The sequence below is a fragment of the Rhyacophila brunnea genome, unplaced genomic scaffold (assembly GCF_057557595.1).
Source record: "Rhyacophila brunnea isolate RB1 unplaced genomic scaffold, BYU_Rbru_1.0 scaffold_21, whole genome shotgun sequence".
Taxonomy (NCBI): Eukaryota; Metazoa; Arthropoda; class Insecta; order Trichoptera; family Rhyacophilidae; genus Rhyacophila; species Rhyacophila brunnea.
This window is the reverse complement of record NW_028232871.1, coordinates 5,508,744-5,521,418: the sequence shown is the minus strand read 5'-3', so window position 1 is coordinate 5,521,418 and position 12,675 is coordinate 5,508,744. Positions and strand designations below refer to the sequence as shown.

Sequence of the window (12,675 nt, the reverse complement as noted above, 5' to 3'; positions counted from 1 at the left end):
CTTTATCGCTCCTCTCAAAGACTTGTTGTTTGCTTCGATAATAGACTTATTTCTTTATCGCTCCTCTCGAAGACTTGTTGTTTGCTTCGATAATAGACTTATTTCTTTATCGCTCCTCTCGAAGACTTGTTTGTTTCGCAGCTCCGAATACTAATAAGGACTTAGCGTGAAAGTCACGGACTTCCCCACGCCTTAATTAGCAACACGTTCTTCGTTTCGCTCTCCCCGAAGACTTATTTCTCTTTTGCTTCGAGAAAAGACTTGTCTTTCGCTTCGATCAGAGACTTATTTCTTTATCGCTCCTCTCGAAGTCTTATCGCTCGCTTCGATAATAGACTTATTTCTTTATCGCTCCTCTCGAAGACTTATAGCTCGGTTTAGTTAGAGACTTAGCTTACAGGCGATGGCGGTAGCGATCGCTTTGAGCGACGCTTACCTGATCGGCCTATACGCTGATACTGACGTTTGGGGGGCGCATTCCGGATGGGGGCGTCTCGTAAGACAGCGTCCAACGCATCCCGCCACTCGCCAAAGGTAGTACCTTGATCTTTGCTCCAGGGCGTTGGGAAGTTGGTCCTCGCAGGGCGCCGCCCTCCCAACCGTCCCACTCTCCTAAATTCTCTCTTGGGGGGCGCTATCTTGATGGGGGCGTCTTGTAAGACTGCGTCCAACGCATCCAGCCTCTCGCCAAGGGTCATCTCTTCATTAGATATTGTCGAGTCAACAATTCTTTCTACTTCAGCTCCTCCACCGCTAAGTTCGGAATCTGTTCCTGAACTCGCCAGTAGTTCTTCCCGCGCACATTCCTGCGCATCCATACGACGTTCTGACAGGGCGTGCACTCCCTCGTCTCTGTCGCTGGTAGCTTTGGAAAGCGGCGTAGGTGATACCACCGGGTCGTCTGCTCTTTCATTAGCCAGATTCTTCTCAAACTATTTCGCACCGCAGCTCCGAATACTAGTAAAGGACTTAGCGTGGAAGCCATGCGCTACCCCATGCCTTAACTAGCAACACTCTCTCCGCTATTAATTTAAAATATATTACACTTAGCACTGATATGTATATCACGCTTATCATAATCATATATATCAATTTAACACTAGTATTTAAAACACTTTTAACACTAACATTTTTATCAAATTTAATATTTAAATCTTTATGAGGTAAACTATTTTTATTACGTGCAATTGCAGTAGTTGGCAATTTCTCTTCACCCGACGCATCCAACGTACTACCTACAATTGTCCACGTACTTCTGACTACGCTATTTGGACGGTCTGCAGTCGTTACAGATGGTAGTGTCTTTTGACACGCCGCAAAGTTCTGTCCCCGACTACACCTGTCCCTAGGATCTAAAATATTTACAGAACCGAGAAAATCCGTAGATATTTTGCTTTGTTGGTCATGGGCCGCCGTAGCTGAGTCCCATAACTCTTGTTCTCCGTTATTGAGTATATCACCGCCTTTGAGACGATGATCATACACAACAACTCTTTCGTCACTATATCTAGCTTTATCTATATACATTAAGTTCATATTTCTTAGTTCAAACTTAACGCTATCAAAATTAATCTTATTAAGCTTACGTAACTTATTTTTAATAATCTTAATACTAAAGGACTTACATTTACTTGATTTTTGCTTAAGATAACGATTATAGTCATCTAATGCTATGAGCTCTTCTTCATTAAGTTTATTTCGCCTTAATTTACCGAAGGTATTAATGTTTTGTAGTCGATGATTAGTTCGACTCTTCCTAATAATATTCTTAACGTCAGCCTCGTGGGGTCTGTTCGCTAATTTAAAAGGTGAGTCCCTTCCTAAAGCTTCGTTGCTCGATTGCAACGACGATCGACTATCTAAACTGCATACATCGCTATTAATATCAAGTAAACTGCCAGCTTCGGCTTTAGTATAGTTAGTACTATTAATATTTTTACACAAATGGTTAGCGGAAGCACAATAATTCGTTAAATTATTTGTTACAAGAGATCTGTCGTCAGTATCGACGAGACTACAGTTACTTACGTTTGCCGATGTTCTCAGCACACCAAGAGCGCCACTGCTTACGCCTTCGCCGCATCCACCGCTAGCTGTCTTTAACTGCTTATCTTGATAACCTTCTTCCTTGTTGCCAACATTTATTTCATAACTCCCTAATTCTAATTTATCTAAAAACTTTTTATATTCTATTTCGCCGCCGGTAAAAGAATTATTAGCTCGCGAAGTCTCAACATTGGACAACGTCTTACCGCTATTCTTTTTATTAAAATTTTCTACTATTTTACTAGCAGAATTATTAATATCGCGTTTGCGATAATTCTCCGGTCTTACGCTGCTATCCTTTACAAGAGGACCTGTACAAAGATTAACTTGGTTACTGGGGCCAGCTTCGACCTCACAGTGAACCTTAGGGTTAAATGATTTCACCGGAAGGGTGTCCTTCAGTTCACTTTCACAGTTAACCCTATTCGCCAGAAGAGCGTCTATGTCACTAGCTAGAACTCGGCTGAACGGCGTTCGAGGAACGTTCGTGTCACCTTCTTGAGTCTTCTCTTCGGCGGTCCGCCAGTGTTCGTCGTCTTGGAGCCATCGACGATCAACCCGGCCCGCGAGCCGTCTTCATGGCTCCTTTCTGGTCTGCTGAGCTGCTTGCCTGTCTGGGCAATCCTTGTTTTCATGGAAGCCAGGACAATGTTGACAGCGCCTTTGTCTGGCACCGCCTCGCTCATCAATGCGAGGACGTGGGCGGTACGCAGGTCTTTCCGAATCGTTTTGCTGGTCTGATTGCCGTGGAGGCCTTTTATCAACAGCCTCCGTGGTCTTATCAGATTTCGCGTTAGTCTCTTGTACCGAACGCGGCTTCTCGCGCCAAGTATTTTGCTGAGCGGGCCTCTTTTCATTATTCGCCTTGACGGCATTTGCTGGAGATGGCACGGAAGCCAATGCCGATTTCAATGGTCGAAGTGTATGAGCTACTTCAAGCAGCTCGTCCATCGTCTTCCATTTCTCTTGATTAACCCTTATCTGATCGCTCACAGTGAGTAGGTCATAAAAGGTCGAAGCCAGGGTTTCCGACTTCATCTCTGGAAGGAGTACCTCGGCTAACTCCATCTTCTTCAGGAGGAAACCATAAGCTCCCTCTTGAGGTCCTTGCTCTTTATGTTCGAGCTCCGTTCGTTGAGCACGACGTCTTGAAGGCGATTCGAAGTGCTCTTTCAGGTCGTTACTAAACGACCGCCAACTGTCCGATGTGTCAATATTCTTGGCCCAAGTCTTGGCCTCTCCTCTGAGCTGACGTATAGCCAACTCTGTCCAATTCTCAGCTGGGTACTTCACAGCTTCGCAATATTCTCTGCAGCGTCGGAGAAAAAGTTCAACGCTCTGCTTTGGGCTACCCTCATAGGTGGAATGGAGTTCCGGCTTAACATGGCACGGGGTACACACGGCTGGTTCTGGTGGTGCCATTTTTTGTTTGGGATCCGACGTGCTTACTTGCAAAAATGAATCCTCTTCGGGGAATACTTGCGCGTTTTGCAAGCCTTCTTCCAATATGAAGTCTTCTTCCACACTCGGACCCGGAACAGGGTTCGGCATAATTTCTTCGAATTCCTCCGTCCCCTGGAGTTGGAAGAAGCGGACCTTCGACCGTAAATTCATATAAAAATTCAGCTATCGATTGCGCCGGTTTTCAGCTTCCTACGACCACCCGTTCGTCCGCAATCGACGTTTAAAGTATTTTGAGGGCATGCGCTGCTTGTCGCTGATAACCCTGAAGGCTTGCAACTCCTGTTACAAGCGTCCAATCTTCTCCGTTTAAAATCTTATATTGTAATAGGTACGGGCCTTCATGTACCTATACCCATGACGTCACGGTAGTTATGATAATTATCGAGATTTTAATATACAAAGTAGTATAAATTTATTTTTTTCAAAAATTTTTTTCTTTGTCTGGGTTCTTGTACCTATACTTGTATGGTACTCAACTTTATATTAGAAAAAAGCTTAAAAATTCACACGAAATTTTTATTGTGCATTTTATTCTTAATTCTATTATTTCTGTTACGGTGAGTAACACAATTTATTTTTATACTTTCTTTATGGCTTAAAAGGGTCAGAAAGATCCTTTGGACAGTCTCATCGACATACTTTTGCTTAATGTCGGTATCTGACTCTAATAAATTACCAAAAGTATTTATTTTATTTATTCTTTCCTTTTCCAAGTAAATCAAGAAAAGTATTCTATATATAGTTGCCTTTACGTATATATTCTTCTCCAAATTATATTTTTCAAAAGTATTCATCACTGGTTCCTCGTTAATGCGAGTTAGACTTTATTTCATTGTACTCACATTTATAAAGTTGAGGTAGATCGCTCTTGTAGCTCCGGTATAAGGTTCTTAAAACCTCTCAGGTAACCACAATTCATTGATACACTTCACAATATATTGTTTTTAAAATCTTTTAGTAGATCTTAGTTGTAGGATCGTTCAGGTTTTCGCAACCTGAAGATGCCGCACGCATTTGGGCGCCATAATGACATGACCCGGCTCACGGCTAGCTCAATAATGCTACCGGGCCGTCACTGAGGAGACTAGTGATGAATTAGGAGAGGTGGATCTCCTTTGTAGTATCACAACTTTTGAATTCCCGAATAAAACTCTCAGCTGGTGTGGTGCCGAATTTATTCAGGTACTAGAGTTCACGGTCACACAATAAGATTAACTGTCATTGTTCCCGTAATTAAATCTCATTAAAGTATCAGCAAACTATTTATTTGTTCACTATAGGATCTCTGTGAAATCTTTCACAAATTCCCGAAAAAGTCACACCTAATTCAGAGAATGTATACGCAGATATTCTTTGGATATTCATGAAATATTTTCCCATAAGAAAGAAAATATAAATTATTCTTTGGTCACACAGTATTAGGTTTATAAAAGAATAGAATTATTTTATTGTTGTTTATAAAGTTTATTTATGTTCACAGTGTATTTACAAATATTTATTTGTGTTTACAGACTTGTTTACAAAAGGTTTGCTTAATGTTTACAAATTTATTTACTAAAATTTGTTTTTATGTTTATGAATTTGTTTACTAAAATTTATTTTATAATTATGTTTACTTAATAAAGTTTCAAAAATTTATTTTATAATTATGTTTACTTAATAAAGTTTCAAAAATTTATTTTATAATCCCGAAAAGATTTGTAAAATTTATTATTACAGACTGAGTTTATTAATTTGTTTTTATAAAACAAATCCGATCGCGTAATTTATCTCGATTACGTCACCTCGTATGATGAGTAATGAAAAATAAAATTAATCCGCGGCGCGTCACTATCGACAGATACGTAGTATTCGTGCTACGTTTTGGCGGCCGACGTCACTACCGACAGATACGAGTTATTCGCGCTACGTTTTGCCCGTCGAAGGGGACTTACTGGTACGTATGAATCGCGAATGTACTGAGAACCGTGTCCCACAAGCTCGCAGAGAGGTCTGCTGCTTACTGAAGATCGCCGGTGAGAAGTGTAGAAACTAATGATTTTACGGAAAAAGGATGTCACCTTTTATACCCTCGGGATGGAGGTTTAACAGGAAACAGTCCGTAAGGGATAGCAGATGTATATCTTTCTCTCACGGGATAAATTTACGTATATCTCCCGTTCCTGGTAACTTTCTAATAGAGATATCTTCTAATTAAATCGGGTTAAATTTACTCTACTTTATTTCCGCAAAATTAAGACTTAATAGGGGTGTTTTAAGCACCCTCTAGAACATGTCCCTTAAATACGCCGTAGCGGTGACGTAAGCAAAATAGTTGATTTTATATGATTTTTCGTGTTCGAACGAAGGGGAAAGTTTCTAGCTTTCCATCGAGGTATCGGAATAAGTATTCGGGTACTAAATAAGGGAATGGCAGTCTTTAAACTTAAAATGTCAAAACGAAAGGTTGACACCCACGTACTAGTCCTTTCCACCACTCTTGGCCTTTTTAGGCCAATAGAATTTTACTAAGTTTTAATAAAACTATTTGGAGCCGCAGAAAACGTTTCATTCGATATTTACCTTTCGGACGAACATTATTACGTGAAAACACTATAATATTATACTTAACATTTCAACTTAAATATATAAATGCTTAATCCTAACAAGATGTTATTTACAAGCGACTACAAATTTATTTCGTCCTTAATAGTGGCTTTTCCATAGTAATCTAAACGTAACCTTGAATCTATTTTTATCCGGCAACTCAACACAGCCGGGCCGTAAATTCTAGTCGAACAGAATTCAGTTAAGGTTCAAGGTCATGCGCCAGTTTGTGTTTTTAGTCGCAGTATTTGATTCTTTTATTACTTAGGAGGCAATTAAGATTTATTATTGTTTATGGGTAGAAACCCATCTATACCAGAATCTCAAGTTTTTCCAATTGTTACTTTTACAATATTCATTATAGTCAGCAAGTTATAGCATTAACAAAATCTATAATTATAATTACGCGTCTATAGATATAGATACGCGTTTACAATATTTTTATAACGGTAGTTCGCCTCTACCTTGTGCTGATAAAATTAGTGTTAAAATTCTTTATTCATAATTATACAGTATATAAATTTATAAATATTCAATTTTCTTTTTCAATTTTCATACATTTCCATTATTGCTATAAAAGTTATTGAAGCATGTACTTGCTAAATTTTACGTAAACAATCTCTCCCATAACTTATTTTCTAAGTTTAATGGAGATTTCCCGGAAATTATTTCCGAAATAGATCGATTTGAAATTTCATGGCGTGTCATTTCGAGGTCTGCGGTCACAGCGTTCCAATTACACTTGAACAGTCTCGATTCTCCGAGGCGAAATTTTTTACGTAAAATTTTATTACATTTTACAAAGAAAAGGTTAACAACATACATTTTACTTCCTAATACTAAACGATTACGCTACTGGTTACCTGTTCATGGTCTTTTTCGACCATTTCTTCTCTGCTTCTTCCATAGTTTAGGACCATGGGACTTATATATTCTGTTTGTACCTCGTCGTGAGGTTGTCGCACGGCTATTTGAGAAGTAGAATTGACTACAAGGCTAGATTTGTATAGTTATGTCGTTAAACCATACTCTGCCATAAACACTAACTGAAGGTCGGCGTTTTTGTTCGTGTCACATACTCAAATGCAATTATGTTTTTATTAAATTCAACGCATGAATACGTTTATTAAAACATTATTGCCAATACAAATTAAAATAATTGTCGTTACATAACTATTATACACCCGATTTTAAATGCATTAAATTTTCCATATTCATTATTATGATGCCGATGTTTGTCAAACTTTCGTGGGTTCGAACCCCTTTCGAATAAATTTCTAGATTATTAATTTTGTCAATATTTTATTACGTTATTTTTATAGGTAATTTTCAAACAAAAGCTCTAGACATTTTGCAAATTGTAATGGGATTTTAACTGCATAAAAATACTGACATGATGACGTTGTATTAATTTTATAAAAACATTATTTCACCATCCTTAAAGGATGGGCCTCCACAGAGTGGAGGTTGTAATAACAAATTTGTTTTTACCAGAAATGGCTGTTAGCCAACCTATTAGGTTCATACTCTGACTTGTTTTTTCCTCCACCACCCGCCACGTCTCCACACCCGTTATGCAGGCGTATACCGTGGCGTAACGAACGTTAGGCGTTCGTCAAATTTGTGCTGAAAGTATCCCAGGAACAACTTCCCAAGACATTGGTTGGCGTGCACTAGAGTTTGCGTGATTCGTACTTCGATATAATGTATTACGGTCAATTCTCAATGAGAAAAGACATTCTCGCTCGCCGTAAAATGCCGCAAACTTTTTAAAAGCTGAGAAATTTTCCCTCGTAGATACCAAGTAGCAATGGCCGACCGGTCCAACTGAGGGTCAGACCGACTTGAGAAGCTCTTCTTTCAACCGACATATGGGGACACTCCCAGAGGATGTGATCGGCATCCTGCAATTCACCACATAAGCAAGTCGGAGACGTGACAAGTCGTGGGCGTTTTAAAACATTATTTACTGATGTTTAATAGAATAATTTTATTCAAATCAAATAAAGCACCCTCTTAATAAAACTAGTAATATCTTCCGTATTATTACAGAATTTTTAGGTACGTATTTATCAGGACATAATAGTACCTATAACCAACTTTCAACAACATAACACAATAATTTTAATTTTTATCAATCAACGATAGTGAATTAGACTAGAATTAGTGAAGGGTCATTGATAAGCATTAAATTTAACCACACACAAGGTAGACTAGGCCTTTGAATTTGACAGTGGTGGGAAAACTTTAGCAAATGTGCCACATAAAAAGTATGTCTTCTTAAATATTATTAGTTTTATCGCCAACATATTTTATGTGTAGTATCAGGAAACACAAAAATAATGGGAAAAGGGTTAGGTGAGGCTCTACAGATGTTATATCTATACTGTGGAGAAATTTGTGAAACACGTGGTTAAGAATATCGTCACTGTTCTGGCAGAAGACACTAATTCGAAAAAAATGACATTGATTTAGTTATACCAAAATGTTCCTTATTTCAAACTTTACTGTCTGGAAACATTCTTGATAAATAAACAGTCTTTATTTTAAAGTCATCCTTTTTACGATTATTTAATAAACTCACATGATAGACCATTATTTCAAACATTTTAACAACTTCAAAGTCAAATTATTCAAAACTAGTATTCTCCAGTTAGTGTGTTCTGCCAGAACAGACGATATGTTATTTTCAATATCATAATATGCAATGAAGTTTATCATATAAACGAAACTCATATTCAATATTGGTAATATTTGAGGGCGGTCAGCACACTTTGTGTTACTTGTGTTTTATGGTAAGACCGTCATAAAGTAGATAATAAACTGAACCTTAAAAAACCTTGATCCATGGGCGACTAGTTTTCACATTTATATCATAGTACTGTTCCAGCCAAAAACAGTGTCCAGTGGGACTCTTTGGAGGAGGCCTTCACCCGAAGAGGGGTTCTTACAAACCAAACAAACTTATTACATATCACTGTTTAATTTATAAACATTATCTAATAGTATTAAATAAAAAAAATCTTAATATATATATGTTTAATACAAAAATATAAATAATAATAATAATTAATATTATATAAACTAGAAAATAAGTAGATAATACAATCATAGATAGATATATATATACATAATAGATATATTCATAGGTTATAATATATATATATATATATATATATTCATTAGATATAGTCAATTAACTGTCATTTACTTGTGTTTGTAAGAAATAAAAAGGTTTTTTAATTTTATTTATTTTTATTACTGTTCCATGTGTACTTATATTTCAGTCTATGGTCGTCTCAACCAAATCGAGTATTGTCTAGAGACGTTCCACTTATTCAGTTGATTTTTACTTTCTGAAAAGAACGGACAGAACCTCATAGTTTGGGAACCAATGGCGTTGGTGTGTATTAATGTAATTAAAATGAAATGCGTACAAAAAATAACTATAGTACTAATAACTAACTACACTAAGCTACAAACATCCCGATTTGGTACAAACGTTCGAGAGTTGCTCGAAAATTCAACCCTACATTTATTATAACACGACATGCTTGCAGAATAATAATAAATGTTCTGTTACCATCATAATAATGGCCAACAGCGAACGAAATCAAAGCATCTGGATGCATATTAATTACTTCATATCAACCAATTAAATGTTTTTACTCCTTGTAATAATAATATTATGCTTTTTATAAGTTGCCGACGTAAATAAATTGATCATTGTTGAGCTGTTGTGATCTGATGTGAACATCTGATGTGATCATTTTGTCAAAATGATTTTTTATTATTATATTTAATATATTCTATATCATCATCATCATCGATCGGGGTCGATCCACTGCTGGATGAAGGCCTCCCCAAGCTTCTTCCAACTCTCTCGGTCCTGTGTCATTCGCTGCCACGTATTTCCGCCGAACTTTACCAGTTCGTCAATCCAGCGGCTTTTAGGGTGACCCTGTGACCGTTTCGTGCCCCTTGTGTACCACTGTATGACGGCATTTGTCCAGGGGCCGTCTTTACGGCGAGCAATGTGCCCCGCCCACCTCCATTTCAGCTGTTTGGCAACGTCTATTACATCGCGTACTCCTGTCTGCTTTCTGACCCATTCGTTTCTCTTACGGTCCTTTCGCGTGATGCCCAACATACACCTGTCCATGACTCTTAGCCTTTGGACATCTCTCGTGTTGAGGGTTCACGTCTCGAAGCCATACGTGAGCACGGGTAGCACACATTGGTTGAACACCCTACGCTTAAGACATAATGGTTGGTCACTCTTGAAGATACTATTCTGACATCCGAAAGCACTCCATCCCAGCTCTGTTCTTCTAGCAATTTCATCGTGCATGCTTCCGTTTATGGGTACCTGTTGTCCGATTCTATATACCACAACGTATATTTAATTTAATAATTTCATAAACTGGCATAGAGTGCATTTGGACGCCTAAATAGTATCTTCAAAAGTGACCTCCCATTGTATCTTAAGCGTAAAGTGTTAAAACTTAACCAAAGTGTGCTACCAACGCTCACGCATGCGTGTGAAACATGGACTCTTAATGTAAGAGAAATCCAAAAATTACGAGTAGCGCAGCGTGGCATGGAAAGGTGAATGTTGGCCATAACGCGTAAAGATAACAAAATAAAACAATGGATAAGAAAGCAGACAAGAGTACGCGATGTAATAGAGGTCACTAAGCAGATTAAAATTGACGATTAAAACGAAAAATAAGAAATATTTCAAAAGCTACAGACGCTCTAATCTATGCTCAAAGACTTAAATGGAAATGGGCGGGTCATGTAGCGCGACTACAAGATAAGAGATGGAATAAAAAAAATACTTCATGGAACGGCCCAGAAGGGAAACGCTAAAACGACATTACAAAGACAGCGTACCCAAATTGGCTACTAATAGCCAAAAACAGACCCCAGTGGGACTCTTTGGAGGAGGCCTTCATCCGAGGAGGGGTTCTTGCAAACCAAACTAACTAGTATCTTAGCATTAAATAATTACAAGATAAAAAGAACTTTTTATGTACAACGTCTTTTAATTTCTGTTGATTCATATAAACTTGACTTGACTACCTTAAACGATCAAAAAAAAATGTACTTGATAGAAATAGGTACTGAATAAATATACTTACTGAAATGTCATTTTGACACTTCATATTGATTTCCATAGTAACGCACGGATATATTAATATTAATAATATTGCAATGGTCTGGATATATCGCTCGGCGAGTGGACAACCGTTCATGCAGTGGTACCCAAGAAGTCTTAAACACCCTCAGGGACGCCCTAAAACCCGTTGGATAGACGAGCTCATAAAGTTCGGTGGATGTACGTGGCAGCAAAAAATTAGAAACCGAGAAAAGTGGAGATAGCAATGGGGAGACCTTAATTCAGCAGTGAATCGACCCCGGCTTATGTCGATATTTAATTATAGAAATTGTCCATTTAATATGTCTTATTTTAATAAAACCGTTATAGTACCTTCAACGCATGTCATTATTGTATCGCATTTATTACAAACACTAACATTTAGATTTAGGTTCTCCCAAACTTTTCCTGCAATGGAACACTTCGCAAATCCTGAAATTTTAACAGAACACCTTGTTTATTTTGTAGGATAGGTAAATAATACATTATCAATATATTTTTTTTAAATAATGAGAGAAACAGATAAATATTAATTATTTAGTTATTATTTTTAAAACATAACGCATAAAAAATTTTAATGAATGAAGTACTTAGTGTCTTCGATGATTTTGGGCTTGCAAATCTTTTTGATACCAGGCGAAAGTTAATTCTTATATCTGGTGTAGGGTCGAGCCTGTTTCTGGACTTTGACTTCGTTACAGCATAATAATAAAATCCTGCTTTACATAAATAGACATGCCATTGTCACAGAACAGATAATAAATAAAATTCCGATTTGCTATATAACAATACAGTAAATTTTGACGCAGGGTTTTGAATGTGTGAGTGTCCTAAGAAAATGAGCCACGCATTATATACGTGTAATAGTGTGTGTAATACATAAATATTATATGAGCGTCAATGCATAAATCGAGAGCAGTTGTCAGTATTCGACACGTGTTTAAATTTATCCCGTATTCTTCCTTTCTTGAGATAGGTTGCCTGCTTCTCTTTACCCGTTAGGTATTTCAGTTCCCTGGTCATAGTAAATTAAATTAAAACATTAATGGCTTGTTTTAACACACTTACCACTGGGTTACTTTTCTGATAAATTCGCGGAACATTGTTTGGGAACCCTGGAAATAAATCAAATTTATTCGCTGACTTTAAAAAAAAAATAAAGTCTTCCTTATTGGTCGTCATTTTTTTTTCTTCAAATGAGCGATTTTATCAATGGTTTCGTGCTTCTGGTCTTAAAAAAATATTAGTACACCGGTTAGTTGTTACTCACAAATATTTACATAAATAATTTGCTAGCCAAAAAAAATACGCTAGGAGGCCTATTTAAAACGGGCTATCCTAATACTCTAATAGCAAACCAATGTCACACATTAATATTATAATGAGAGAACGTATGGTAAAAGTACATAATAATATAT

At 37.3% G+C, this 12,675-nt stretch overlaps 1 protein-coding gene across 1 annotated transcript in view; it reads right to left on the bottom strand.

Moving 5' to 3' along the window:
• The window catches only part of ASPP (Ankyrin-repeat, SH3-domain, and Proline-rich-region containing Protein), a 1,089,659-nt gene that overhangs the window by 1,051,177 nt on the left and 25,807 nt on the right, over positions 1–12,675 (bottom strand). The gene's annotated exons all lie outside the window — the stretch shown is intronic.